This window comes from Drosophila mojavensis, unplaced genomic scaffold, assembly GCF_018153725.1.
Source record: "Drosophila mojavensis isolate 15081-1352.22 unplaced genomic scaffold, ASM1815372v1 contig_74, whole genome shotgun sequence".
Classification (NCBI taxonomy): Eukaryota; Metazoa; Arthropoda; class Insecta; order Diptera; family Drosophilidae; genus Drosophila; species Drosophila mojavensis.
In genome coordinates, this window is record NW_025318899.1 from 23,474,516 (window position 1) to 23,488,278 (window position 13,763).

At 39.4% G+C, this 13,763-nt stretch overlaps 1 long non-coding RNA gene across 1 annotated transcript; it reads left to right on the forward strand.

The window, feature by feature from the left end:
* The first annotated feature begins 449 nt into the window (after positions 1 to 449).
* Positions 450 to 3,960, forward strand: LOC122757584. Its single transcript, XR_006357680.1, has 2 exons — positions 450 to 971; positions 2,870 to 3,960. It is a non-coding gene; the product is annotated as an uncharacterized LOC122757584 (long non-coding RNA).
* The last annotated feature ends 9,803 nt before the right edge of the window (positions 3,961 to 13,763 follow it).

A 13,763-nucleotide genomic window follows, 5' to 3' on the forward strand; every position in this document is an offset into this window, starting at 1 on the left:
AAGTGTGCAATTTATTTTCATTTGCGTAGTAATAAACTTCTACTTCAAATTCAAATAAAAGATATTATATTTATTGAAATTCAGCAACTTTTAATGGAAACTAACTATTTAAAAATGTACATATGACAATTAAAATATTTAAAGTAGCTACAAAAATTTTTTAAATACACCATATTTGGCATTATTTTAATATTCATTGATTTATTTTTTTATTTTTTCTTTCTGAACTCTAATTATATTGTAGTTTTTATTTTATTTGCAATCTGTTTATACCAAAAATATATATATGTCGGGGCGTTACGTTTCTCATTATGGTTTTCCATCATAGCTGCGCGTAATAACGAATTCCCGGTGTGTCGCTAAACTCTTCTTAATGCTCTTTCTCGTTCAATAGTCATTCACCGACTGTCCTCTCTTCTACTCTCCAAAGTTCTAATCATGGTCGCATGTTCTTGTTCATCGAAAGCACAGCGACCCTGCTGCGAACGGCATGACTAGCCGTCTCGCTCTCACCCAGCGACACCCGGGACTACGTTCAGCAACAGCTATTGTTGTCTCTCTCTTAGTGGCAGTGCATCCTTTAATTGCACCACAATACTAAATCAATCGATTAACACGATATCAAGATATCTAATTGCAATTTCAACAGTGTAATATCGCACTGACACGACATATATTTCTTACTTATATTTTTACTCTCACTTTCTATTGGGCAACTCTAGAAACTAAAATCTGTTTAATCGTAGTCGGCTGTCTAAAATACGTAAAACTCGGCAAGTTCAGCTCAATGTTTGATTTTGTTCAATCAAACATAAACCAGAAACCTTAACACTTCGTAACTTTTACATTTTATTAAAGTATCAACTATATAATAAACGTATTTCAAAATTGTATAAAATATATTTTTTTTTGGCAAAGTTCTGAATTTATATCATGAAGTTAAATCTACACAACATTTATCATTAATTAAGGTAAGTTTTAAGTGTATATAATTCAAAAACTATAAGCGGCACTAAGCAAAGCGTTACTTAAGACTGAAAAAAAACTAGCGGGCTTATCTCATCGACCATATTTTAAAGGCAAACTGTTTGCAGTAGCTAAAGATAAATATGTGCGTGGGTCGCGGTTTCGGTGTGCGTGCGGCCATTCGCCTCAAGCCAAACATCTTAAACGAGATCTGTGCCGCACTGCGATAGATAGGCTAGGAGCATAATGTGGCTGTGTGTTACCAACACACACACACACACACACATATACAGAGGAGACAAACACATACTGTGTCGTAAACATAGACACACGACTTCTGGTCATACATTTGCGCTGAGTAATGGGAGCCATTGTTTGTTTTAAGCGCTGGCGATGCCTTGGCTATGATAATGGCATATGAATGCAAGCCACTTGGCTATGCAAACGAGGCGTGTGGCGAAACGTGCATTGGGCGTGGCCATGGCGCAGACGTGACGCCTGCATAGTCCTTAGCATCTGCAGTCGCCGACCACGCCCACAAAATGTTGTGCACGCTGCACTTTGTGTTTTTGCAAGGCGCTGAACGACATGACGGGCTGCAGTTGTAGCTGTCTACTTTGTTGTTGGTGTTGTTACTTCTGTTGTTGTTGCTTTTTGCATTGTCTGATAAGCGTCAAGCTCTACGGGGTATCAATGAGCGCTGATATGCATGTGTGTGTGTGTGTGGGTGTGAGCGTGTGACTTGTATATTTGTTGCCAAGTTGATGTCTAATTTAACGCTATCGAAAAGTTGCCAACGTTTGCCTTGCGAATGTGTTGTCAATGTGTCAGCCTGGCCTGCAATTGAAGCGTGTAAGATATCGCTCGCAAACGCATGCCACTGCCAATCAGTGGAAATTCCTCATGAATCGATGCAGCGTCGCTATTTTAGCATGTAGACATCAAATAGTTAAATACCCCAGTTCATGGCTGTGAAGTCATTCATATTCTGATTGGGACTCTTTAAAGATTTCATGTTTACAAAATTAATTCAATCAATACCTAAAATTTATTGTAGATAAATATTTGTTTATATTACTACTAGACTATATAAATATATACTACTATATATATAGACTATATAAATAAATAAAGAAATAAAAAAAATTATATAAATATATTGATGCCAATTGATTATAAATATTAGTGTCCCTAAAATTGAAAGAAATTCTTTATTAAAACTTGACACCCATACATCAGAACAGAACAAATTACATGTATAGCATATATAAGATCGCCAGCCTTATTAGGTAGATATCGACTAGTGCTTATATAGATAGACTATCAACAAGACAAATTACGATATTTATTTTATAGAAAAGTTGGAATAGCTTGACTAATTTGTAATCAAAGCAATAATTTTGAATTGGCATTTGAACTGACTTCAATAAATAATAAATATCGCTTTACATCAACTGATTTACCGTGCTCAAAGGTATCACTAAATATGAATGCACAACAATGCTCTGCTTTACATTCTCAATTCAGTGCAAACACAAATGAAAATTGCACACACGGGTATTGCTGACTCACTAATACTGGTCCATTATGGAATAACAGCCTAAGTCACGTTGGCTGCAACAAATCCCAAACATTCACAAACAAATCCCACACATTCACGTTGCTCACAAAAAGGTTTTTTATCTGAAGCATATCATAGAGATAGTGAAACAGACGTGACACAAGAACAATATATTATTTCAATATAAATACAAAAGCAAATGTGATTTACACTCATATTTAGGTATTGGGGCCAAAATATTTTTGTGTCATTCATGAAAAAAATATTGGTTTGTTTTTGTCAAAATTGTAAATTATTTCTGCAGACATTTTTATATTTATTTCCTATGCGTTCCATAAACAGGTTATTTACAATTTCATATATTCACGAGCTCTATTCAATGATGGCAGCCGAGAGCTATGATCTCAGTCGATCGCAGCTGCAGCTCTAGAAGTCTGCCGTTGGCCCGCGGCGCGGACATGTGGTGCCCCGGCTGGGGATACTCCATCTGCGGCAGGGTGCTGCTCTGCTAGAACGTTTCCCAATTGCACCCCCTGAAGCAGCTGGGGTTGCGCTATTTGGTGATCTACAGCGCGAGATGCTGTCCATTCGCCGTCGGGAAGAAGATACAGCTTCAGCAACCCATTAGTCAGCATCTCGAACAGCAGCATCAGGCCGGCGATAGGCCGCAGCAGCAACAGTGGCAACAGTAGCAACAGCGACAACAGCAACAGCAACAGCGGCAAGCAATCAACCGCAATAGACATACAGAAGGGGAACGTGTGGAGGGCGGCGTTGACTATGAAGACCGTCGCAGCTATTGCAGAGGCCGTCCGGGACTTTCTTAGTCAATTGGCTTTTCCGTCCTCGCAGCTCTATTGTGGGGCTTGGCGTCTTGACCCCCGCCTCGTTGACTCTGGTGGCCAGGAATGTGCATCAGCTAATTCAGTGGCTTGAGACCTGGCTACCCGGCTATTAAATAATCAACTTTGTGTTGTTACGCATGTCCGTGCTGCAAAAAACATCCTAAAAAAAAAAAAAAAAAAAAAAAAAAAAAAAAAAAAAATACAAAAAAAAAATAAAAAAAAAAAAAAAAAAAAAAAAAAAAACAAAAACAAAACAAAAGTTTTTGTAGTCTTGCTTTTTCGCTAAAATATACTCTACTTATTTTGATTTATGTAAGATTTGCTAATGGCAAGAAGCAACTGTAAAGCACTAAATAATCTGGTTCAATTTAATTCCTTTGTGGTCATAAAGTCATAAAAACTCTAGACAAGACTTCCTTTGGAATTCTTTAACATCTCGTTGCATTCTCGCATTATATATGTATTATCCTCAAAATACTAAAAACTCAACATTTTTGTATACTTTTATAAAACACAAATTAAATGTAAATGTAAAAGAAAATAATATTCATTTCACAGATTAATTATGCAGCTTTATTCATATGGTTACTTCAGTAATTTGTATTTCTTCTTATCATTCCCCGAGAAATGACAACTCAAATATAACTCACACGAGCTTATCCCTAAATGGCCAAAGACGGAACTTCATTAGCTTATAGCCGTATTATACTGCGGTTCCTTCTTTATACAGAGCAGGCAAAACACACTTGTTGCGACAGACTCTAATCTGCTTACTCATATTGTATTTACTCCATTATTTTATATTTAGTTATAATTTATTTTGAAGGCTCAAATGTAACTTAATTAATTATTTACAAATTTTTAAAATTTTATTTAATTAAATTCAATGAAATATTTCAGTTCTTAATCAACAGTTGAATATGTATAAAAGCTGAGTTAGTCCAGATTCTCTTTAACTACCATTTCTTTTATACCAGAAATAGAGCGGGAAATATATATATGTAATATATGTATGTATTTCCTCCACGAGTGTAAATAACTTTTGACACAAACTCAATAGTTGTAAGCAGTATGAGAGAGCGGCCTTATATATGTCTGATTAAGGAAGTTGGTGTGTAACGGTCAGTGTATGTGTGTGTGTGTGTGCTTGACATGATGTTCTGCAAAGTGATGGGAAATGTTTTCACATTTATAAAAAAACAAACTCAATTTAATTTGCTGATAAGTTGACAGCCAAAGGGGAGCGAAGCAGCTAGACGAGAGCAACTTGGAGCCATTTTATTTATATAAATAGGCTTAACACTGTTTGGTTGCTAATCTACTTGAGGAACAGGTTTTGCTCGGCGAAAGGTCTAACTGACCTTTTTGGGATTTTTGCGATGCTTTGTTTTGCCATGCTATTTCTGATGGCTTTGCTGTTGCTGTTGCTGTTGCTTTCAACCCTTTCGAGCTACACTTGACTGCGCCTGCGAAAATCTGCATATTTCAGTGTTAATCCTACTTTAGAATTTATAAAATAAATTATTTACTTGACATGGCTTCCAGCGAGAGGAAACAAAGCGAAGAAAAATGATCAACTCAACTTTAAGAGTTGAAAAATTGAAAACCCTTGCAACGAGCCAGAGTGGCTCGGCCAATTGGAGACGCAGGAAAAATAGTTGGCGTCTATTGTTTTCGTCCCTAGCCAACAACTGTTGTCGGGCTTAAAGGCCGCTTTGTCACATGTGTGCGCTGACGTGGCACAAAATGAATCGCACCAGGCAGGTTGGCAGCGAGGCAGGAGGCAGCAGGCAGCAGCCGCACCCAAACTCTAGCGAATTGCCTGTGCAAAGTGCATCGTTAGCCAAAATTTACGTGGCACCTTAACACAGGGCTGCCAAAAACAAGCCAGTGCTCGCCGAGGTACAGCTCTGCCGACCCCGCCCTCACCACCGTATACAATTTATGCTGGTGAATTATGAATGGCGCCTTTGCCCACACAAACACACACGTGTTGTCCGTAGACACCCGCAGAGGAGCTCAACTTTTCGGTCTTTTGTAGAAATTTATTTCAAAGTCAGCTGCACAAAATGTTCTCGCTTGTGCATTTATTATAAATTCATATGCGTCGCCGATTAATTCAGTTTCTTTCTCATATCTCCTCCATCCCCCATCCCCTAATTCTCCCATCATCACCTCAGATATTGCCCCATTAGTTATGCTGTTTTTAATTTGCAGCGTTCAATGCACGTGCCAACTGCCAAGTGTGCAATAATAAGGCAACGACGGCCATTCCAGACAATATGACACGAAGAGTACTATACGCACACAGACTGTAAATAATATTACTCGTCGGGAGAAATATGTATGTATATGTATATATAAGACATCCTAATCAATGGTTGTTCATCGCTTAGAAACTTAGATTGGAATATTTAATAATAAGAGTCAACTAGGAGTCATTTGCAGAATCAAGTTAGGCAATAACTCAATTGATATACAGAATCAATAAATAAAGAAAATAATAAATTCATAACTTAATAAATTAACAAATAAATATATATATATGTATATAAGAGATAACATGTATTTGGGAAAGCCATTAAAAATGTTGTACAAACAACTCCATGTAGGCTTATCCAAAATCAATGCACTATGATGATAAAAAATATATTCATATGATATATGATAAAACTATTTATTGAATGGTAAACTAAAATATGGGCAGTTTTGTATAATTATATGCAAAGAGTTTTTGTTTTCGATTTTGTCTTCATCCCTTGGGCGAGTGAGTCCAGCCCTGTCCTGTGTGTTTTAACAGTGCTTTCATAATCCGGCAGAGCCCGATTTCCATTAGGATAAGCGATGCAGATAGGTCGCATTTGGATTACATTCTATTTTGGCAGCATTGTAAATCATTACTCCCTACTTTGGCAATTCCCCGGAGCCAGCGCCGTGGCTGGTGGACGATTTCCATTTTTCCCTCCGTCTGTTTTTGTGCTTTCATTCCAACAATCAAATAAAAATCCAATGTAATCCTTTGGCAGCCAAGCGAAAAAGGGCACTCAAATTGGCAGCACGAAAGTCCCATCAAATATGTTTCGTCTAAGGCTTAGCCGTTTCCCATCTGTGTCTCTGGGCCTAAGACAATTGATTTCCATTTTGGCAGACGTGTCTTAATATTGTCGATCTCCGCGTTTTCCAGCTAAATTTATTATTAGGCAAACAATTCGCGCGCTTTCCATATGCAATCATTTTCATTTTTCCCTTTTATACATTACATTATTGTCCTGTGTTTCGTTTACAGCTCAACAGCCCATAAACACGCAACCAGAAAGCTGACACACACACACACACACTCACACACACACACGTGCCCACTCTTAATCTCAATGCTCTTGAAATGAAAAGTAATAAAAGAAGCACAAAGGATAATGCGTTTTTAATGGCAATGAGTTCGGCTTTTGTGCTTTTCGCTCTTCGCTCTTCGTCCGCTTTTTAGCTTCTTGCAAACGCAACTTTTTTATACTCCGCGTTTATTGCGTTTAAACAGATAAAAATGTCTCAAAAAAAAAGAAATATTATTTATTTTTGGAAGGCATAAAATCATGTGCAGTCCGATGTACGATGTACATACATACATATGTATATGGGCTCTGCTCGACGCCAAGTGGGTGAAAATAAATTTAATTAATTTTTCAGCACCGGTGGGCGGGTTAGGCAAATTTAAAGAGCATGTAAAGAAATTATGTAGGTGAACTCGCAGGGAGCAGGGCGAACATTCTTGCTGCGCTCTACCCTCACAGAAATCTGCCGAACAGCGGCAGGCGGCTCCTGCTGACGCCCACGCGTGTTGATTAAGCGCATTCATTTGACTTTATTAAGGACTCGAGCGAGCCTGGCGAAAGTTTAAGCCGCCGCATGACAGGGCCCACCAGAGCCTACCAGCCTGCTGGGGAGGCAGCAAGGCTCACCACGTTCAGTTGCCGGCATTCATCTGGCCAACTAGGCAACTCTAGCCGCCGACGCGTCGACAACACTTTTAATTTTGTGTAATTATTCAAAAATAAGCTGGAAACTTGCTGGGCCTCTGGTAATTGGCGTCGTTGTTCCTTTCACTGCTGTCGCGATCTCGCGTGCTTCATTATCATGGCACAGACAGTCGCACAGGGCTTCTTCGGCAAATATGTCCATGGCACGTGACTACTCATAAGCCATTAGCTGGCCGTGCACACAAAAACCTGAGCTCCGGCTGCCTTCAGCTCGCCGTTGTTGTGATCCCTTGCAGACTGACTGTGACCGGACCAGTTTGTATTGTCGTTCGTAATTGTTGACTAATTGAAGCGGGCAATGGCAGTGCCAGTGCCAGTGCCAGTGGCAGTAGCAGCACCAGTGCCAGGAGCAGCCAACTCAACTGCCGCACTGTTCCATTTCCACTCGCAGTCACAGTCACAGTCACAGTCGCAGTCGCCGTCGCAGTCAGTTCGTGTCAAGTCCTGTCGTGTCCAGTGATTTAGAGCGCCGTTTAGTAGTTTGGACATGTGTCCTGTCTCTGGTAGCTAATGAGCTGCAAATCGTGCCACCTTGCGTACGTGGCAAAGTCCTCTGATTTCAGAAGCACAGCAGTCGTACGTACCTATATATAGCTCTATATACATATATGCGCAATGCAACGGGCTTTATTGAGGTCTAAAATATAGGAGAGAAACATTGGCTTTAATATATGTTTTTATTTCTATGCAAATCTGAGCTTATCTATAAATAAATAATTTCAATTATGCTTTACATCTAAATTGCAAAAATTAAACAATAAATAAACAATACTTAAATGTATAGATTTATGTTTATATACATATACATTTTACAAAAACCAGCAAAGTTTATGTGAGCATATTTTATCAACCAATTGCTAAAAAGCTATTTTAAATTTGTTGGCTTTAAATATCTGATTTTTATCAACTTACTAAATTTAAATACTTAAATGAACATTACAGTCAGCTTTTTTTGGTATACCCTTTAGCAATAAATATGCTTAAAGCGAGTATATTGTTAATAATTTGCAGCTATAAATATACTAACTCTGCCTTCAATGATATATGCCGATCCACTATCTAAGGTTAAATATAAGAATAAAAATAGTTCAACTTATAATTATTGTAAATGAATATCATAGGCCAATAAGATAAGTTTTAAGTTGTAGTATATTTAATAAAAACAATAATACTAAAATAGAATATTTTATTCTTAATCTTATTGGCGCTTGAGTTGCCTTTCTTAAACATGCAATTACCTTGGAATGGAATTCCTTTCTCGATTTCCTTTTAGGTAACTCATGGCCAGGCTGCCTCAATAAGCCTAGTCAAATATTTGTTTTAGTTGAATAATTCATAAAAGCAGGCTCATTTACGTATGCAGCAGTTGATTACGCACACACTGTATCGCACGCATATTAAAAGTCACAATTTCGTAGTTCAATGCACAAACGAACTAACAATCGCGCTATATAATTTTCAAAACTAATTTGAACTCATTTAATATGATTTATTTTCAATTCACGGCTTTTTTTGTTGAGGCCGTTAAGTCAAAAATACAAACCTCCCGTAGGCACACACACACACACGCACACACACACACTAAAGCAGTAACTAGTTTAAACACAATTTTGGGGCTTTCGATTTTGCTGTCGCTTTTTATTTGAGCCCTGTTAGGTCAGATAAGGTTGGTTAGGTGGTTGGGTGGTTAGAGGGGTAAGCGGTCAGCAAATTGTTATGCAAATCAGCGCATTGACAGAAAATCAATTAACTAAGGTAAACACGCGGTGTAACCGCCAACAATGAGATCAGAGACCAGACTCCGGTCGAGCTCCATTTGCAGCATGTGAGGCTGTCAAATGCTTTGTGGGTTTGAAATTAATTAAAATCTATTTAGCCGAGTCTTTGGGTCTGCCAAGTATTTTCGGCGCACATGCAGGAGGAGCCTTGCTTAGCCGTGCTTACGGTCTGACATTTACTGTAAGTCCGGACAAGAGTTAGAGCCTGTAAATGTCAAGCCAGGGGGCAGGGCAGGGGCAGGGCTGCCTCCCCGAATTGACCCAAATGCACAGCAATTGAACAATGGGTCAGGCGCCTGTAAAGGCTCAAGATGGGTGTAGGAGGGATCGTTTTGCGGATGGCCCCATGGGCGCATGGGCGGATGGGCGGATGGGCGGATGGGCGGATGGGCGGGCAGCGGAATGTGCGGTTTTGTATATGGCATGACTGTCATTTGCTTTATGCACGCTGTAATATTCATGATTGTAGTTAACAAGGACAATTATGATTGATTTATGTGCCGGGGTAAGCGCGTGTCTGCCTCCTGGCCATTAGTTTAAGCCTTGGCAACTGAGCAACTAAGTTGAACTTTATGCCAGGTAGCTCAAGATTAAAGTTCTACATAATCCCAGCCATACATAATGTCAGCCATCATTTTAAGACAATGTGCCCATAAAAATTATGACTCGTCCTAGGCCTCAGAGCGATACGCACAACCTTGAGTGCCTCGTTAAATGCGAGCCGAAAACAAAGCCACGCGATGATAGTCCCACCTAGGCGTACAAACTAACACTGAAAGTGTGTCTATGCTCATGCAGATGTGTGTTGCGGCATGTATCTGCGTGCGTGTGCATGTGTGTGTGTATTTAACTTGTAACATAAACATAACATTTAATTAGATTGCTTATACGCCACGTAAGACGGCGCCTCAAGCTCAAAAATCAAACTCTATGCCAAAACTCATTTACTCCTGCTCTCCCTGTCCCTGTCTCACTCCCTTCTCTACTCGAGAAATGCAGGCAGGTGCTTACAAGAGAGGCGTTAACGCATAAGCCTTTATTGTTTTAACTTTGTTATTGCTTATGTGTATGGGAACTTAATGTCAATGTCAGCTGAAGAGCAACTTGCCGGCTTAGCAAATTATACACATAACCAGGCAAATAGAACTTGCATAAATTACTCAACACTTGAGTGGAGAATGTGAATGTGCGCCTCCTCTCTGGGGTCAAGTGCTCATGGCATGCAGCAACTGTTTGTCATTGCACATAATCGCCTCTGGGCTGCTGCCCTTCATTTATTTACGCACTCACTAATCCCAAGGGTCATTGGTCTTAACGAACACAATATCCGCACTCACACGCACTCACACGCACCCACACACGCACCAGCACAATGACCTGTTTAATTTGTATATAAATGTTGATTATTTCTTTTATTTCCGGCTCTTTTGGCTGGTTCAATTTTCGCCCACCGCTGTGCACATTTTAATCCGATTGTTTTCAATTATTTCTAAACCTTTTGGCTGTTTGGCTGGCCCCGCTGCGTGCTCTGCGGGCGTCCAGGCGCCCAAGTCGCTCGTTATGCATAATTAAATTAGAGCAACAACAATTACATGGAAGTTGGACCGAAGCGAAGGGATTATTAAAATGTTTACGTGCTGCACTGGCCAGCCCGTGGCCTTACGACTGAAATAACGTCAGTATCTGCCCGTCAGTATAATGCAATTTTAATTGCATGTCCGCCTCACATTGAATCTTGTTTCTCAATTTGAGCGGCATCCGAGCTGAGCGCCCTGACATTTATCGGCGCTAAGCTGGAGTCGCTGCGCCTTTAAGGACCGAGGACAACCCTTTGGGGCGGGCCTAAGATTGGTGCGACCATGTCGTTTGCCACAATCGATGTCGTTTATCTTCTGATTTGTTGCCAAACGAAGCAAAACAAATCACTTGGTCGAACGGCTGCTGCTCCCGTTCTGGCTCTGCTGAACTAACAACTATACGTACATAAGCCACATCGAGGCTGAGACCTGCCACGGAGCTGCAGCTTTGACGAGAGATTCGCCCTTCTGCTGCTGGGGGCACTGCAAATGAATTGTTGCCATTTTTCAGGCATCGTTGGCGGATGGCGCAAGGCGCATGGCGCATGGGAAGTCGCTGCGATCCGCAGCCGCATAGCTGGCAATAAAGACAGCAACGAACTGGCGGCAAGGACAAAAGGCGAACGCTAAGGAATTCGGTAGGCATCACGCCGTCTTGTGTTAACAATAAAAGCACGCCCCACAAAAAAGGTACAAATGTTGCTGAAATTTATTAGAACGCATTAACCAACACATACACACTCACACACACTCACACATGAATACGTACGGCCGTGTAGATGGCTTTCACAATTGTTTTGTTTTCCTGGCGGCAAACTTCTTGCCTTCTTCTTTTTATATTTTTTATTATATGCTGTCGCATATTCCATGCCTGGAAGTTAATCAGGATTTGTGTTGCCTTTTCAAGATAAATTAATTTGTGATCTGACTTTGGGCAACTCCATTGAAATTTGCATAAATATCATTTGCCGTGGGTTGCATGTAAATCTCAGCAAAAACATAAAAATTCTATATCTTGTCGGACGCAAGCAGCGCTCGCAGCAAGTAAGTAATAAACTCTGCATTCGATGAGCAGAGGGGACAGAAAATATATATGCCCTTAGTCTGGGGCACAAAAGAAAACTACAAAACATTATTATTTCAGTACATTAATTTTGGATTTATTGCTTATGACGGGACGCAGCTTTAAGTGGGCGGAACAATGTCAATTTGTCAGTCAATGGTCGCCACTATATAAGCTCGCATTATATAAATAGAACAAGCCAAAAAGGAGAAATCAATATGTTCTGGTTCCGAGCTCTTATTTTGATACTCGTTCAAGAAGTGCGATGGGCATATTCGGTCATCTGAGTAAAACGGAAATTGAATTTGCTAAAAGCAGAAAATCCTTCATCCTAGTTTTGCTAGAACTATAAAAAGCCATAGCTCAGCTCTGTATAAAAATAAGTTTGTAGCATAAGCTTAATATGATTATTAAAAAATGTTCATATAAATAAACTATTTTACAGAAAATTTTAATTTTTGTTTTCCAATAATTTAATTTACTCATTATGAATAAGATTTTTTTTTTATGTTTTGAATTTTTTTAAGAACGTTAAATATTTTGCAGCTGTTTTTCTTCGAAAATGTACAAAACAAAAAAATAATTTTTATAAGATTGAACTAACAAAAGTAATAAATATGGTCATGATAAATTTTGGCATATAAAACAATGAGTAATGGAAATTAAAGTATTATTTTACTTATATGTCGTATCAATAAACTGACGCAATATTATGAAATTAATAAAATAGACTGCTTTCTAAGATTCTCAATTTAGTTAAATTGGGCCGAGAGTGCTCTTATCGTTTAAATAGTATTCCTGTTGTAAACCTATGGAGTACGAGTTGTGGATTCTCGTTTTTGGTTTGTATTCTCTAATTTTCACTACGCGGGATACAGACAACGAATGTTGCTGATGAATTCCTGATGTTGCTAAAAGAGAGTGAGATTGCTTTTCAGGCCAGGGCTATAAAGGTTATGGGAAAGCTGATTAAATTGACAGAATCCAGACATTTATATCGTGTTAATGCTAGCTTGAAGATATATTTCTTGTCTCGTTTTTCTCGCATTTGCTTTGGGAAATTAAGTTTTCAAATTTATTAACAAACAGTAAATTATAATAAGTAATACAGTATATACTATATGTGTTTTTAATCTTTGTTTAGCCTACGAAAACTGTTTGTTTATTATTTCTGTTTCGCTTTTATATTGCATTTCGATTTTGTAATGTTTATGATAGGCATTTTGGCCGAAGGTCGTAAATCTTTTAAAAACGGCAAATTGCCCATTTTGTGTTAGCATAAAAATGGTCCGCCAACCGGAGGAGAGGGGGCCCAATGGCCGATCAATAAAACATTTATTTATATTTGCGCCTTGAGTGGTCATAAAAATGATGCGAATTCGTACGACGAGTCCCCCGAGCTGGCTAATTAATATCCGCACAGGCATCTACAAATATTCAAGAAGACGGACGATGGCCTAACTTCAAAGGTTAGCAACGGGATTTATGGGATGTAGCTCGGTAAATAAATGTAAAAATGTGGCAAGCCACCAACCACTGCCAACAAGCGCACAAAACACAAAAATACGAAGAGGAGAAGCAAGCAAAGAAACTTCCACGGAAGTGTCACCCGGAAAGTCGATTGGTTGCAAGTTCTGGCTGCGGCTCCAAACTGCGAGTCAGTCTGTTGCTGAGCTTGTATTTATGTAGCGATAAAATTAAATTTATTTTAACGCCAGCCAAATGTGAGCCCCACAGACCCACAGGAGTCCCACATCCCCCGGACAGTGCCATGGGCAGGCCTTGTGGGCGTATCATGTGCTCACATAGTCAAACATTATCGCGAACTTAGTTGCTCGTCGAAAACTTAGATGCCAATGCCTGGCCACGTTTGCCTATCCTCGCTCTGCAGCAGTTGTGGACGGAAATCGCCTAAATTTGCTGCAAAAGATGAGAGAGATTC